Below are 13,562 nucleotides of genomic sequence, written 5' to 3'. Positions count from 1 at the left end.
TTTCACAGCTTAGTCCAGTTCAAGGCTGAACTGTAGAAACTGTGCCACAAAAAGGGATTAATTCCAACTATCAGTGCCTGTACTGTAGAAATACAAGTATCTGAAAAATTATTTGTCATTGTTTATTTATTTGTTGTTTAGCAGTAGGTAATGGCTTTGGTAATAAAGACAAAGTACACATACACCACCTAAGGAGTTATTGCTTTTACTTTTTGAAAGATTATCATAATTGTTACACCATTATTTTGGTAACTGAATGCTTTCTACATTCCAAATGAGATCAGTTTATACAATGACAATCCTATAAAGTTGCCCCCCCCAATCCCCAATCCCCAATCCCCATTCTAGTGCAATGGTGAAAAACCAAAAACAAAAAACATAATTTTTACAGGAAAAACTTCTGGTAGAACCAGACTCAGGAAGGGCGGCCATCTGCGTTGGTCAACTTGGGGTTGAGAGGACAGGAAAGGAGGGATAACAAACACAAGGCCAACAAGCCAGGGATAGCTGCCGAGAAAGAGACACAGAAGTTGATTATAACAATGTCATATGTACATGGAGAGTGATACAGTTTAGAGTAAAAGCACATCATAGGAGTTCCCCCAAGAGTATAGCACCAAAACTGTGGGACGTTCCAGCGTCACTTGAGCTATCCATAACTATACTCTTTATCAAAAAGGAAGGTTTTAAGTCCAATCTTAGAAGTGGAGAGTGTTTGTTTCCAGAATGCATACACAAGGTGTCAGGGTCTGTGATTTTCTGGTCGTACATGTTTTTTGGTTGTTCCCTCTTGTGGTCCATGGGCATGTCACAGCCTTTGATAAGAGACTAACTTTGTTAAATTTGTAGATATTTGGGAGAATAAATGCTTGAACATCATTGAAGTAAGAAAAAGCAAAGAAAATAATGATTATTCACAGGTGACTTAAATTAGTTGGTGTTGTATTTTATGTTGCTGTTGATGCTGGTGATACACACATTAAAGGACTGGGGATGGTTCAAATATATAAAAATAACATGAATACTAATAGTCGTTTTTTTCAGTGTCAGGTCTTTAATAAATTTGCAACTTGTTCAGGGTATGCTCAGTGGTGGAATAGGCTCCAGACTCCTTGCAACAGCAGCAGAATGAAGTGAGTAAAAAAATTGGAATGGCTGGATCTGTTGTGGAGAAAATGAGTGGTCAGACACAACTTTCTCAACATCCAATCCTAGCATCTCGTTTACTCTGTCATACATTAACACTACGGATGTCTTCATCCTAACAAGTGCACAAAGACCTATCCACCAATTGGGCAATACGTTCAACAAAACATCATCACCACACATCCAGAAACTATCGGCTATTGGGTGTGTCTGATCCCCAAAAAGAAATAGAGTTGGAATCGTCATACCTATATTTTCACATTTTTGATCCACAGGAACCGGATTTTCAAACCACATGGGTGTCCTGATGAATATAGGTTTCATATTCACATGTGAAAACCATGACAAAACCCATGTGACATTGCACTTAACAGTTGAGTTAACGTGAGTTCCACTGGCATTAGTAAATCCACCACTTGTAAAGCATTCAAACTCACCATTGTAATCTACTCTATAATCAGTAGGAGGCCCATCCTATGTTGTACTAAGATTAAATTCAGAATAGGAAGACTCCAATCTGTGGCCCTCCCCTTTCTCGAAAAAATTATGTAATTTCTTTGCCACAAACATCAATCTGCACTTAATACCACACATAGGAAGCTCAAACACTGACCATTTATCCTTTCGTGATGTGAACCTACCTTCTCGCCATTTCCGTTCTTGGACCGCCGCACAGTCCCTGAAAGTGTGTCGTTCTGGAACAACAACAGGCAATACTCCTGAAGCGTCTGCACATATGAGACACTCTGTCGATGTCAGTTCTCGTGTAGTGTACCATGCCAATCTATACCACATATTCTGTGCTGCCTCCTTCCATAACCCTTCTTCCACAGTTACACTGTCTCTCTGTCTATACATGTGCATGTAAGCTCCATATGTTCTTGGATTAACGTGACTGCTCTGTCCTGTAGTGATAATGGTATCAAGTCCTCCTTGACAATCTTGACAAATCTTTCCCTCTTTACATCCGTTCTGATCAAACCCTTTCTGACTTGAGGACAACATGGTCTCACCAGATTGCACCTTCGTAGTGGTGTCCAGAGGCGGTGGTTTGTTTGTCTCCTCCTCTGGAACCATGATCCACGTCTCCTCCCCATCAATGTGCAGTAATTCAAACTTTTCAGATGCATGTTCACGTGTAATTCTAGTTCATGTTGCTGGCAAAGTTTCTGGTGTGTTACAATGGTCTGAGTGGGGGTGTATTGTTGCATCATACTGATCTGACCCAGTCCGGCTACTTCCCCTCCGGGGTGGCTTCATCACCAGACCCCTTCCAGACGCTCCTGTTTGTGGGATCCTGTCTATCATCTCCAGACTGTACTCTCTTGGACGAATGCTGTTTGCCGACACCCACACCTGGATGCTCATCAGTGTCAGAGATCTTAACACATTCATTTTGTCCCTCGGACTTAACCTTGTCTGTGTCTTTGGTCAGAACCTTAGTGCAGTGATTCAAGTTGAACTTGAAAGTTGAACTGCCGTTGGCATTGCTCGCACCACTGTGTACGGGGTCCTTCTCGTCTTGGCTCGTGTCACTTCCTCCAGAAAGCTTTGATGAACACCTGGTCGTCTGGTACCACTGGTTTCTCAACCAACTGTTAGAGATCCAAGTCTCTGGCCTTCTCCAGTAGATAGATTGTTCTATGGATAGCAGTTAGTTGTTTCATATAAGCTTTCAACTCTGTTTGCAACTGCTCAAGTGGGGGCCCTTTAAAGGGACCCTTCAACTGACGGCTGGCATGGGTAGACCCGTTACCATTTCATGTGGCGTTAGGTGCGTGACCCTATGGTCTGCATACGATAGCTCATTAGTGCAAGCGGCAAAGCATCCACCCAGTTTAGTTTAGTTGAAGCTCAGATTTTATTCCGTTTTACTTTCAAGGTTCCATTGATTCTCTCGACCATCCCGACTCTGTGGATGATACACGGCCCAACAGCGCTGCTTGATCCGCAGCTGCTGCAAATTGCCCCTTGCAACTTTCTGCACAAACGCTGAGCTAATCTCTGATGGAATGCCAAACCGGGGAATCACTTCCCTTAGCAAAAACTTTACCACTGTCTCATCTCCCAAATCCTTGGATGGAGTTGCTTCGACCCATCAGCTGAAACGATCAATCACCACGAGCCTGTACCTTCTATCTTGTACTGTTTTAATCATACCTACATAGTCTATGATCAAATACTGAGATTCTTCTGCCAGAGGAACGCTGAAAAATGCAGAACACAAATCAATCACTGTAAAGAATTTTGCATCAGGAGGCACATCAGTATCTGCCTCTGGTTTGAGTGGATACTGAGGACGATTAGGAAGTTTTACATTGGGTCTCGACTGTACTTTCACGGGATTAGCGGATTTCACCAAACCAACACCGGCCTCATTTTTGGACCACACTTGGTTTGAGACTTGAGATATCGATTCCTTCAGCAAATGACTTTCACAGTTTTTTTGCCTCTTTTTGTTTTGCTGTTTGAACTGATTGGTTTGCCAATGCTGATACACTGCACAGGATTTTTATAATTCTTGCATCTTGTGATTGGACGATTAATGGATTCTCTGTTTGTTCCCACTTTACTCCTAAAACTGTTTTCATCATGGGCCCCAAATCCTTTGCTTTGAAATTCTCATTCACCAACAAAGTAACATGTGGAGCAGATTCTGGCCCCTTGTTTTCCAATGATGATGTACTGAGTTGTCAAATTTATCTGAGTGTTCTGTCTGTTTGTCATATGACTCTTCAAACTCTCCACTTTTTGAAACATCATAATACATTGTACTATGATAGTCGGGTGTGGGTTTTCTTGCTTTGGGACACTGGACTTGCATGTATTTTTCCCATTTGTTAAATGCAACTGTTACTGGCTCTGAAATGTTCCCCAACCAATAGATTCTTGCTGTGTCAGGTTGTGTTAACTCTGGAAACTTCAGACCTTCTTTATCCAAGATTATGCCTTGTGGGGAACACCAAATCTTAATTTTTAGTTTACACAAAGCCTCTCTCCCCAGCAAGTTAAGGGGAGTCTGACAATATACCCAGATTGGTATTCTAATTTCACTTCCCTCAGTGGACAGGCACACCGGGGCGGTCACTCGTATTTGCAGCTTAATTCCCAAGAATCCTATGGTCTCAACAAATTTGTTTGACATGGGGAGGTGTGTAGCATATTGTTAACTTACACAAGTGTATGTGGCTCCAGTGTCTACCAGCATTGGAGTTGGCTCATCCTCAATTAGAACCTGCAGCATCGGTTCTTCATCAGTTCCCACGATTACAACCGGGAACTGACCCTCCCCTTAGGGTTCTGTGGGCACCCCTAATAACCAAAATTTGGACTCATCCATGGATCTGCGGGGCCCCTTGCTCCACCCCGCAGGGACTGGCCACGGTCATGCTGAACATTTGGGTTTCTTTATGTTCTGGGACATCTATTAGCGAAGTGTCCAAGCTCGCCACAAGCCCAACACGCTCCCATGGGTCTTCGTCCTCCCGGTGGGCCTCTCCTGGACCCTCGACAGGGTTGATATGGGATTTGTCCACCTCAACGTTGTGTGTGAGGTGGTTGTGTTATGATATCTGGCGTATAAGGTGTGAGATTCATTGCAGTTGAGGGTGGGAATACCTGTTCAGTGGCCCCCGGCATCAGCAGGGCCTGACCTTTTACCTTTTGCTTCCCTTGCTCTTCTCCCAACTGCAAATGTGCCAGTTTCCTTTGGATGTCGTTGTCCTCCCCCTTCCGTTTCCGTTCATCTTGTCGGTATCTCTCAACTGTGGGTACCACATGCTGCCGGAACTGCTCGTGTAGTATTAATCTCACTCCTACCACATCTTCCAGACTCGCCCGAACTGGATCGGGCATACCGTCTAGAATAGAGTCTCTGAGCAATGTCTTTAACAATTGGCGTTTCTTGGTGCCATTTTCTCAATTGACATTCAATATACGCCACTGGATGTATCTAACACTGGCTCACCCTTTAATACACTCGGGTCCGCTCTCGAAGGATACGCTGCGCACAGTGCTCTCCACAATGCAGCTCGATTTGCATTAAACTCAGTTCTATCTGCTCGGTGACTCAACATCCAATCATTCTTACTGTGTCTCAAAATGTCCTCCATCTCCCACAGCTAACAGTTTGCCCACAGTTTCTTTTTCAAAAGCTCTTACCCACTTGATTGCACCCTCGTGAATATCAGGCAATCTAGCAACCAGCCCTCCAAGGTCGAGCATCTGCCATTGCACATAATGTCCCTGGGTCCCTTTTATCAAAATTGTATACTGTCCTGGATCAGTATATCTATCTGGTGGGTTAATATTGGGTCTGTATCTCAGATCATAACTTTTATCTTTACTGGCTTTGATATCTTCCTCTTGTGAAAATTGCTGCTTGATAAAGGAGTGTTGGTTGGACTTATTTTATTATTTGTCATTTCTGCCGGTTCCCTCTTCAGTGCTGCTACACCCTCCTTCAAATTCCTCCTGTAGTGAAGACCTTCATTTTCAAACAAACTTAATATTTTGAATTCAAGCTCTCCTTTTTTTTGTCTCTTTTTGCTCTTATCTTTTGGTTTGTGATCTCCAATCCTTAATCCCATTCTCTCACAAGCAGCTACATCGAAAGTGCCATCTTTTGACCAAGGTGAGGACAGATTTTTTTGTTTGTTTTTCCCATTTTTGAGATGTTTTTTGAATATCTCTGAAATGTTCTGTATTCTTGACACTTATGATTATTCTTGGTGTTTCATCCATTATTTCACCTGGTTAATTCCTTCCCCCTTCTTTTTTTTTTAAAGAACTCTTGGATGTCTAAATCTAAGCTAAGCTATAGCTCAAACTAATGCGCGTTTAATGCTAGGCTCAATTTAATTATTTACTGCCAATTATGCTAATGGATAGGCTAGGTTACTGTCGGTGCTTGTGGTTTATGCTCGAGGTTGAGTTAAAACCAATGCTAATTCAATGCTAAGCTAATTTAGCTTGTTGCTATTGTGATTTCTAGTTTGTAGCTAGGTTAATGTTAGATTTAATGCTAATGCTAGTACTTGCTAAACTATTGGAAATTTAACTAGATTAATCTTAGCTTTATTGCTAATAAATGCTAACTTTACTGCTAATTTGGAACTAGATCACTATTAGCTTTATTGCTATTGCTAATAAATGCTAACTTTAATGCTAATTTAGAGTTGGGCTGTTAGCTTTATTGCTATTGCTGATTTATTGCTAATCGAGAGCTAGGTTAATGCTCAACTTGTTTTCATGTGACTCAAGCGAATGGCGTTGCCCTAACTTTTGCCCTACCCAGATGCTTCCAATCGGAGCTCTAAACAAGGACCTTTCACCAATCCAAACGAGACAATAATGCATGTCACAGCTCTATGAATTCTTATCCAATGAAATATGAACACACCTCTAAGCCTACCTCCCAAGATTTTGGTTACTCCCAATCTCTAATCTAATAATCAAAAGAAAACACCCTATTCTTCAACTCAAAATGGCATTTGTAACACTCTTGTAACAGATTAAGAAAAAGGTCCCAAAATACAACTCACAAGCTGGAAGTAGGGAGAAATACAGTTAAATCACAGCTTAATTATTGTACTCTAGAAACTGAAATACTACGACCATATGATAAAAGAAAGTGTGATTTTAACAAGAACATACAGCTGTATTGTTCACAGAATAAAAATGTCAAAACATTCAAGGACATCCATGCAATGCAACTCAAACCAGCAACCTGAACCAAAAACAAATGTAACTAGACTGTTAAAAACAAAATTTAGATAAACAATTCAAAACAGAGCAGCCCTGCAAAGATACAGTGATAATAGAACATACAATAGAACTTAACAGATGTTCAAAGAAATCCGGAAAGCAATATGCAACATTTAAAACATTTAAAGATAATTACTGTAACCACACCCAAGTCCAACACTTTGGCTCCACAGCTGTTATTCCAGTTTTTCACTTACACAATGCTTCTTTAACTTCCGAACTTCAGCAATCTGTTACTTTAAGAAAAGCCTCAACTTTACTCTCTCACACATCTCAAACCCACTCAACAGACTGAAAGAAACAACTTACGCTTACCTTTATTTTACTTGCACAAACCTTCTTTGACTTCTGCTCTGTCTCTGCAAACTCCTTTCTCTCCTCTCGCACGCAATACCCCAAACACACGTAGCCTAAACAACCTCTCACTCTGACTTTTATTCAGTTACACGAGCTTTCCTCTCTCCACATTCACTTCTCTTTTATTCAATTCAAGACTGTATATGTAAAGTTGTACGTTAACACTGTGTGTGTGTGTGTGTGTATGTAACATGTATGTAAACCGGTTTACACATACACCAAGTCAGTCAGTTTGTCAGTCACCTGTCAATCCTTCACCATTTTAAATTGTTTAGTTTCTTTTATTTAGACTTTTTAATTTTCAGGAGATATTGACATAGGCGTTGTATGAGATTTAAAACATTTCTTTTTATAAGCCTTGTGGTTTATTCATGGAATCTGAAGAAGCTGACGAGGGAAGGCAAGGCAATTTTATTGATATAGCGCATTTCATACACAAGTGCAACTCAATGTGCTTTACATAGCAGGGAAAATAAAGAACAGAATAAAAGGATGAAATGATAAAAAGATAAAAATGTGCAAAGACACGTAAAACAAAGCAAGACAATAAAACCTTCGGTAAAATCTACTCAACCAGAAGTAGTTCAAGATAGAATTAATAAAATGCTTTGGTAAAAAAGGATAAGACAAGTAAAAAGGAGATAATAAACACTCAAGAGTATCTGTAACTCTAACCATTGGCACCCATCATCACATTTCATAGGCCTGACAAAACAAAGTTTTGAGCCTATATGTAAAAATACAGCTATAAACCGTGAGCAGTCCCTTGACCTAAGGGTTCTTGATGGTTGATAGGGAATAAGAAGATTTAGCAGGTATTTTGGGCCCAAGCTATTTAGGGATTTGTAGACCAGCAAATTAATTTTAAATTCAACTCTCTCACACAGACGAAGCCAGTGCAAAGATCTGAGTGTGATGTGATGTGATGTGGTCGTATTTTTTGTTTTTTTGTGAGTACCCGTGCAGCTGCATTTTGAACACGCTGCAATTTTTGGATGGTTTTCTTTGGAAGGCCGGTATAAAGCCCATTGCAGTAGTCTAGTCTACTCGAGATAAAAGCATGGACAAGTTTTTCCAGGTCTGGTTTAGATAGAAGGCCTCTAATCCTTGCTATATTTTTTAGGTGGTAAAATGCCGACTTGGTTAATAAATTAATCTGGTTTTCAAAGTGTAAGTCAGCATCTAATATAACACCCAAGTTTCTGGCATGGTTTGTAGTCTGCAGTGATGGGGTTTTCAGGTAAGCACTGACCTGAAGTCTCTCATTTTTGTTAGGATCAAAAAGAATTACTTCTGTTTTGTTCTTGTTTAGCTGCAGGAAATTGTGGGACATCCAGTCATTTATCAGTGAGATACAGTGATAAAGAGAATCAATCGGGCTGTAGTCATCAGGAGAGAGGGCAATGTAAATTTGAGTATCATCCGCATAGGTGTGGTAGTTGACATTGTTGTCTCACAAAAGTTTTCCTAAGGGAAGCATGTTAAGGTTAAATAAGAGAGGACCAAGGACTGAACCTTGAGGAACTCCACATCTCATGTCAACCTTCTGGGAGACAAAGTTGCCAATGGAAACAAAATAGTCTCTGTGTTGTAGGTATGATCTAAACCAGCAAAGGACAGTCCAACCCATTTTTCTAGTCTTTCTAATAGCATAGAATGGTCAACGGTATCAAATGCAGCACTTATTATGCGACATATTATGCGACATATTACCAGTGTCAGAGTTTAGGCAAATGTCATTTAGTCTCAGTACTGTGGTTTGGGCGAACTCCAGATTGAAAGATATCAAACAGATCATTACTATTCAGGAAACTACTAAGTTGCTGATAGACAACCTTCTCAGACAACCTTTACTGGCCAATAAATGTTCAGGGGGAGTTGACACTGGGAGAATAATCATCCTATCTACAACTGTAAATAAAACACGGGCATTGTTAGAACTATTTTTTATCATATCAGAGAAGTAAGATTGTCTTGCGTTTTTTAATATTAGGTTGTAATTGCACAAGGATTCTTTATAGATGTCACGTTGGATGTGGAGGTCGGATTTTCGCCATTTGCGTTCTTCTTTCCTACATTAACTTTTTTGGGCTCTTACTGGAACTGCATTTCTCCATGGCGCTGCCGGCTTGAGGGACATCAGCTTTTCCTTGACTTGAACAATTTTATTAATGATATCCAAGATGTTTGAGTTAAAGTAATTTAAAAATTGGTCCACACAGGCTGACATAGAGGGAGGGCTCAGCGAGATAGCCTTAATAAACATTTCAGTAGTCTTCTCATCAAAGTGCCGTTTTTTAACTATTGCACCGTTAGTAGGAGTCTGAGGAGCAGTCGAGATATGAAAGAACACAGAGAAATGATCAGAAAGTGCAGCATCAACTACAGATACACTAGAAATATCAACACCCTTTGTGATAACTAAGTCTAGAGTATGACTTTGGTTGTGAGTTGGTCCCTGCACATGCTGAGATAGCCCAAATGTTTCCAGTACAACAGTGTGTTATTAATGTGGACATTAAAGTCGCCAGTGATAACTAAACAGTCATATTCAGTCGAAGTGAGAGACAGTAGATCAGTGAAATCATCTATGAAACTGCTGCAGTATTTTGGTGGCCTGTAAACTGTTATATATAAAATTTGTTGAGAATGCTTTAAGAGGAATGAAAGGTATTCAAAGGAGGCAAACCCTCCAATGTACACCTGCTTGCACTGAAATTTGTTTCTATAGAGAGCAGCTACTCCGCTACCTTTTTTTCCATCATGGCTGACATTGAAAGTATTAATATGGAGGGGTAGCCTCGATCACAATAGCTGCACTATTTTTGTAATCAACCCAGGTTTCGGTTAGGAATAAAAAGTCAAGATTATGTGATGTGATAAAATCATTGATTAAAAATGATTTATTCCCTAGTGACCTGATGTTAAGTAGTGCTGTTTTAATGGCTTCACAAACAGCCTTCTCTGTAGGTGTGGAGGTAATCTAAACACAAATCAGATTGCTTGAACGGGAGCTAGTATTAAGGTGACTATTTAATATGACTGGTATTTGTGACACAGCATGGTTTCCGGGATGTCAGAGAGGATACAGGGGAGTAAAAGATAGACTGGAGGTGTCTGGGAGTTGTTGGTCTATCCCTCACACACATATTGAAAGACTGGCCTCGTTGGCCATCACATAAGGACAACTTTTCTAGGCCATCAGTTAGACAAAACAGAGTATATGGATGACACCTGTTTGGAATCGCAGTTGTTGTCCATTTCGTTTCTTCTTATTTTTGTCTTCTGACCTTGGCTTGTGGAGAGCAAGATTCTGGAGCCCATATCTTATGTTTGCATCAAGCAGCCGGGAGCTCTCCACTTTGGGTGGATCCCATCTGATTTAAAGTGGCTACAACAGTTCCAGAAAATGTTAAAATTGTCAATGAATTACATGTAAAGTATTGTAAAAAAAATAGATAAATAAGAAGTACTTGGGAATCAAGGGGAGCTTTACATTCATCACAATCACTGCTGGCATGATGCAGGACAGGACAAGGGGGAAGAAAAAAATCAAACAAAAATGTACAAAAAAGTCAAAAGTTACAGGGTCATTTAAATTGAAGCACAGGTTTTTGAGTAATCCAAAAACAAATAAAACATGACTAAAGCTAAGGTCACAACATTTTCACTGTTGTCAGATCATTATATTTTATATAGTCGCATCCATTGAAAACGACTACTCGCCCTAACTAACTATCATAATCTAATCTGCATTCCTGCTGTCCTGGCAATGGCCTTGGCCAAGGCCGCTGCTGAAAACAACTCTCCTGAGATCACTGCTGTGAGACGCTTTTGTCAGGAGTGTGATCCACTACTTGTTATGTTTTGGTTATGTTTAAGTTGCATGTTTATTTATATTTTGTGTTTTTGTTACAATTGTGTTAATTATGATTTGCGTTCTTGCATGCATTGTTTTGTTAACAAGTAAGTGGATCCACCTGTTGGCTGACTGTGGCGCCAGCCAATCAGGTGCTGGGACTGCAGCCTAGATTGTTTTAAGGAGGCCAAAAGATACACAACAGGAGCGGTTGGTCGGCGCGGACGTGGACAAGCGAGAGGAGGAGGAGGCGGAGGAGGCGGAGGAGGAGGAGGCGGAGGAGGAGGAGGCGGAGGCGGAGACGGAGGCGGCGGCGGAGGCGGAGACGGAGGCGGCGGCGGCAGCGGCGCAGGCGGCGGCAGTGGTGACTGCGGCAGGAGGGACTCGTGGGCTGGCCAGAGACGCCGGAGCAGTGCATTGGTAGCTGTTGGGACGCAGTGGCCCGAAAGCTGTGAGTCCCTGATGTACAATGCACTGTTAGCTGTAGGGTCAGGCCCATTCTAGAGGAGAGCGAGTGATCCTCCTGTCCGCATAGTTGTCTGCCGCCCATGTTCTTTGTTTTTTAGGTCCACGTCCGTAGCTGGGACCACTGAGAAGCACCGGGGACCAGCGGAGCCGACTAACCAGGAGCCGGGATTGGCTGGCGTGGTGGAGTGGCAGGGACAGTGGTAGTGGCACAGACTGTAATTTTAGTAAAGTTTTTAATTGTTTTTATTTTAACAGAGGGATCCCTGATGTTTTTAAGGACATTGTTGTTTTTAATAAATGTAGTTTTTAATTGTGCATCTAAGCTGTCGCTCGTCTGTACCGCTCACACTCGTAGTGATAAAGAAAGAACTACAACCGGTGGAGAGGGGTGGTTAGCAGGTGGTCGTGGATAATTCCAAGGGGACGACCACCCCCCTTCCTTCACCCTGTGACACTCTGAACTACTTTTCCTCCCTCCCTTTCTTCGCGAACACCTGGTGATTGTTGACTCCGACAGCGAGCCAATCAAGGACTTCTCCATGGCAACCTGCTGTGGTATCATGTTGACATCTTGTGAACTGAAACATTGGTTGAAACAAAAGGTGGAGCCAGACATAGCAACTCACTGGAATTACCCCCATCCCACGCCTTCGTGTGTCTTGTGTTTTTATGTGTGAAACGAGCAAATGTTTATGTTTTGAGTTTTATGTTGGATGGTGACCTTATATTACTGTTCTTGATGTGCTGAGGTTTTTTCCCGGCCCCACATTGTACTCCCCATGGAGTATAGTCTGGTGGCTGTGTATTTTTCCCCTCTCCTCTCCTCTTGTCCCCTGCTCCCCCCTCCAGGAATTTTTCCATCATAAGGGGCCTGGCTCCCAACTCGCCGATCTAATCTTAAACAAGCAGTTATACCTGTTGGATCAAGTCTCTGCCCCACCATTAATATCACCCTAAACATTGTTAAACAATACATGAATATTACCCTTGCTCATCTGACTGTAGAAGAGAACTGGCATCACTCTTGAGTCTGTCATTATTACCTGCTGGAAAGTTCAGAAAGGCATGATGACCCTCCTTAGCTTTTGACCAAATTCTACTTATAGGTAAGTTTTATTTGGATAGGGAACATGGCTTAAATGATGTGAAACTCTATTAGAAACTAAAAATGAAATCAATAAAGATCTGACTTTAAGCAAAATTGCTTCTTCGTTTGTATTTTTTTCTCTGGAGCAGGATTTCTACCTCCTCTGATTTCCCTTATTTATTAGTGTATAGACGATTTTTCCTTCTAAATTTTAAAGTTATATTCTTTTGCGCAGGCGTTTTCAAGTGTTGGCCTCACCACCTCTTTGTTTCCAAGTCAATCAAAGTAATGTTTAACTTGCCATATACTTTGAGTTAATTTTGAGCAGCTGCATCAATAAATGCACTGCAGGGTGCAAACACAGAGTTATTAGTATATACAGGTTTCTGTTCTCACAGAGGTTCGTGCACTAGGGGCAGAAAGCAGCGCTTAACCTTTTTTAAAAATTCTTTTTTTCTTTTTTTGCTGTACTGAGGCACAGGTATCAGTAAAGCCAAAGCCCACAGTGCCAGTGTTCTCATCATAGTTTGTAGCACAATTTTTATTTCTTTTTTTTCTTAAAAGAGAACTGAAAGAAAGAGTGGGAGTGAAAAGAGAGGAATGAAGAGAACTTTAAAAGGTAGACACCAACAGCCAAAAACTGGGTAACCAGCTGCTCCATCTGTGGAGAGAAAAGAAAGCAAACTGCAGCCATGCATTGGATAGTCTGGAGCACCTGCAGAAACATAAATGGAAAGAAACACACAACAAACAAACAAACTGCCACAACATGACCAGCAGCAAGTATATGAGAAGGAAAATCATTGTAGTTAATGATTATCATTAAAGCCAGAAGTCACATTGTAATAGTGGGATGAGCATGTCAGTGAATGAATGTTT

This window comes from Leuresthes tenuis, unplaced genomic scaffold (assembly GCF_036924035.1).
Source record: "Leuresthes tenuis unplaced genomic scaffold, fLeuTen1.0.hap1 SCAF_9, whole genome shotgun sequence".
NCBI classification, from domain to species: domain Eukaryota; kingdom Metazoa; phylum Chordata; class Actinopteri; order Atheriniformes; family Atherinopsidae; genus Leuresthes; species Leuresthes tenuis.
Note: the sequence above shows the minus strand (reverse complement) of the source record.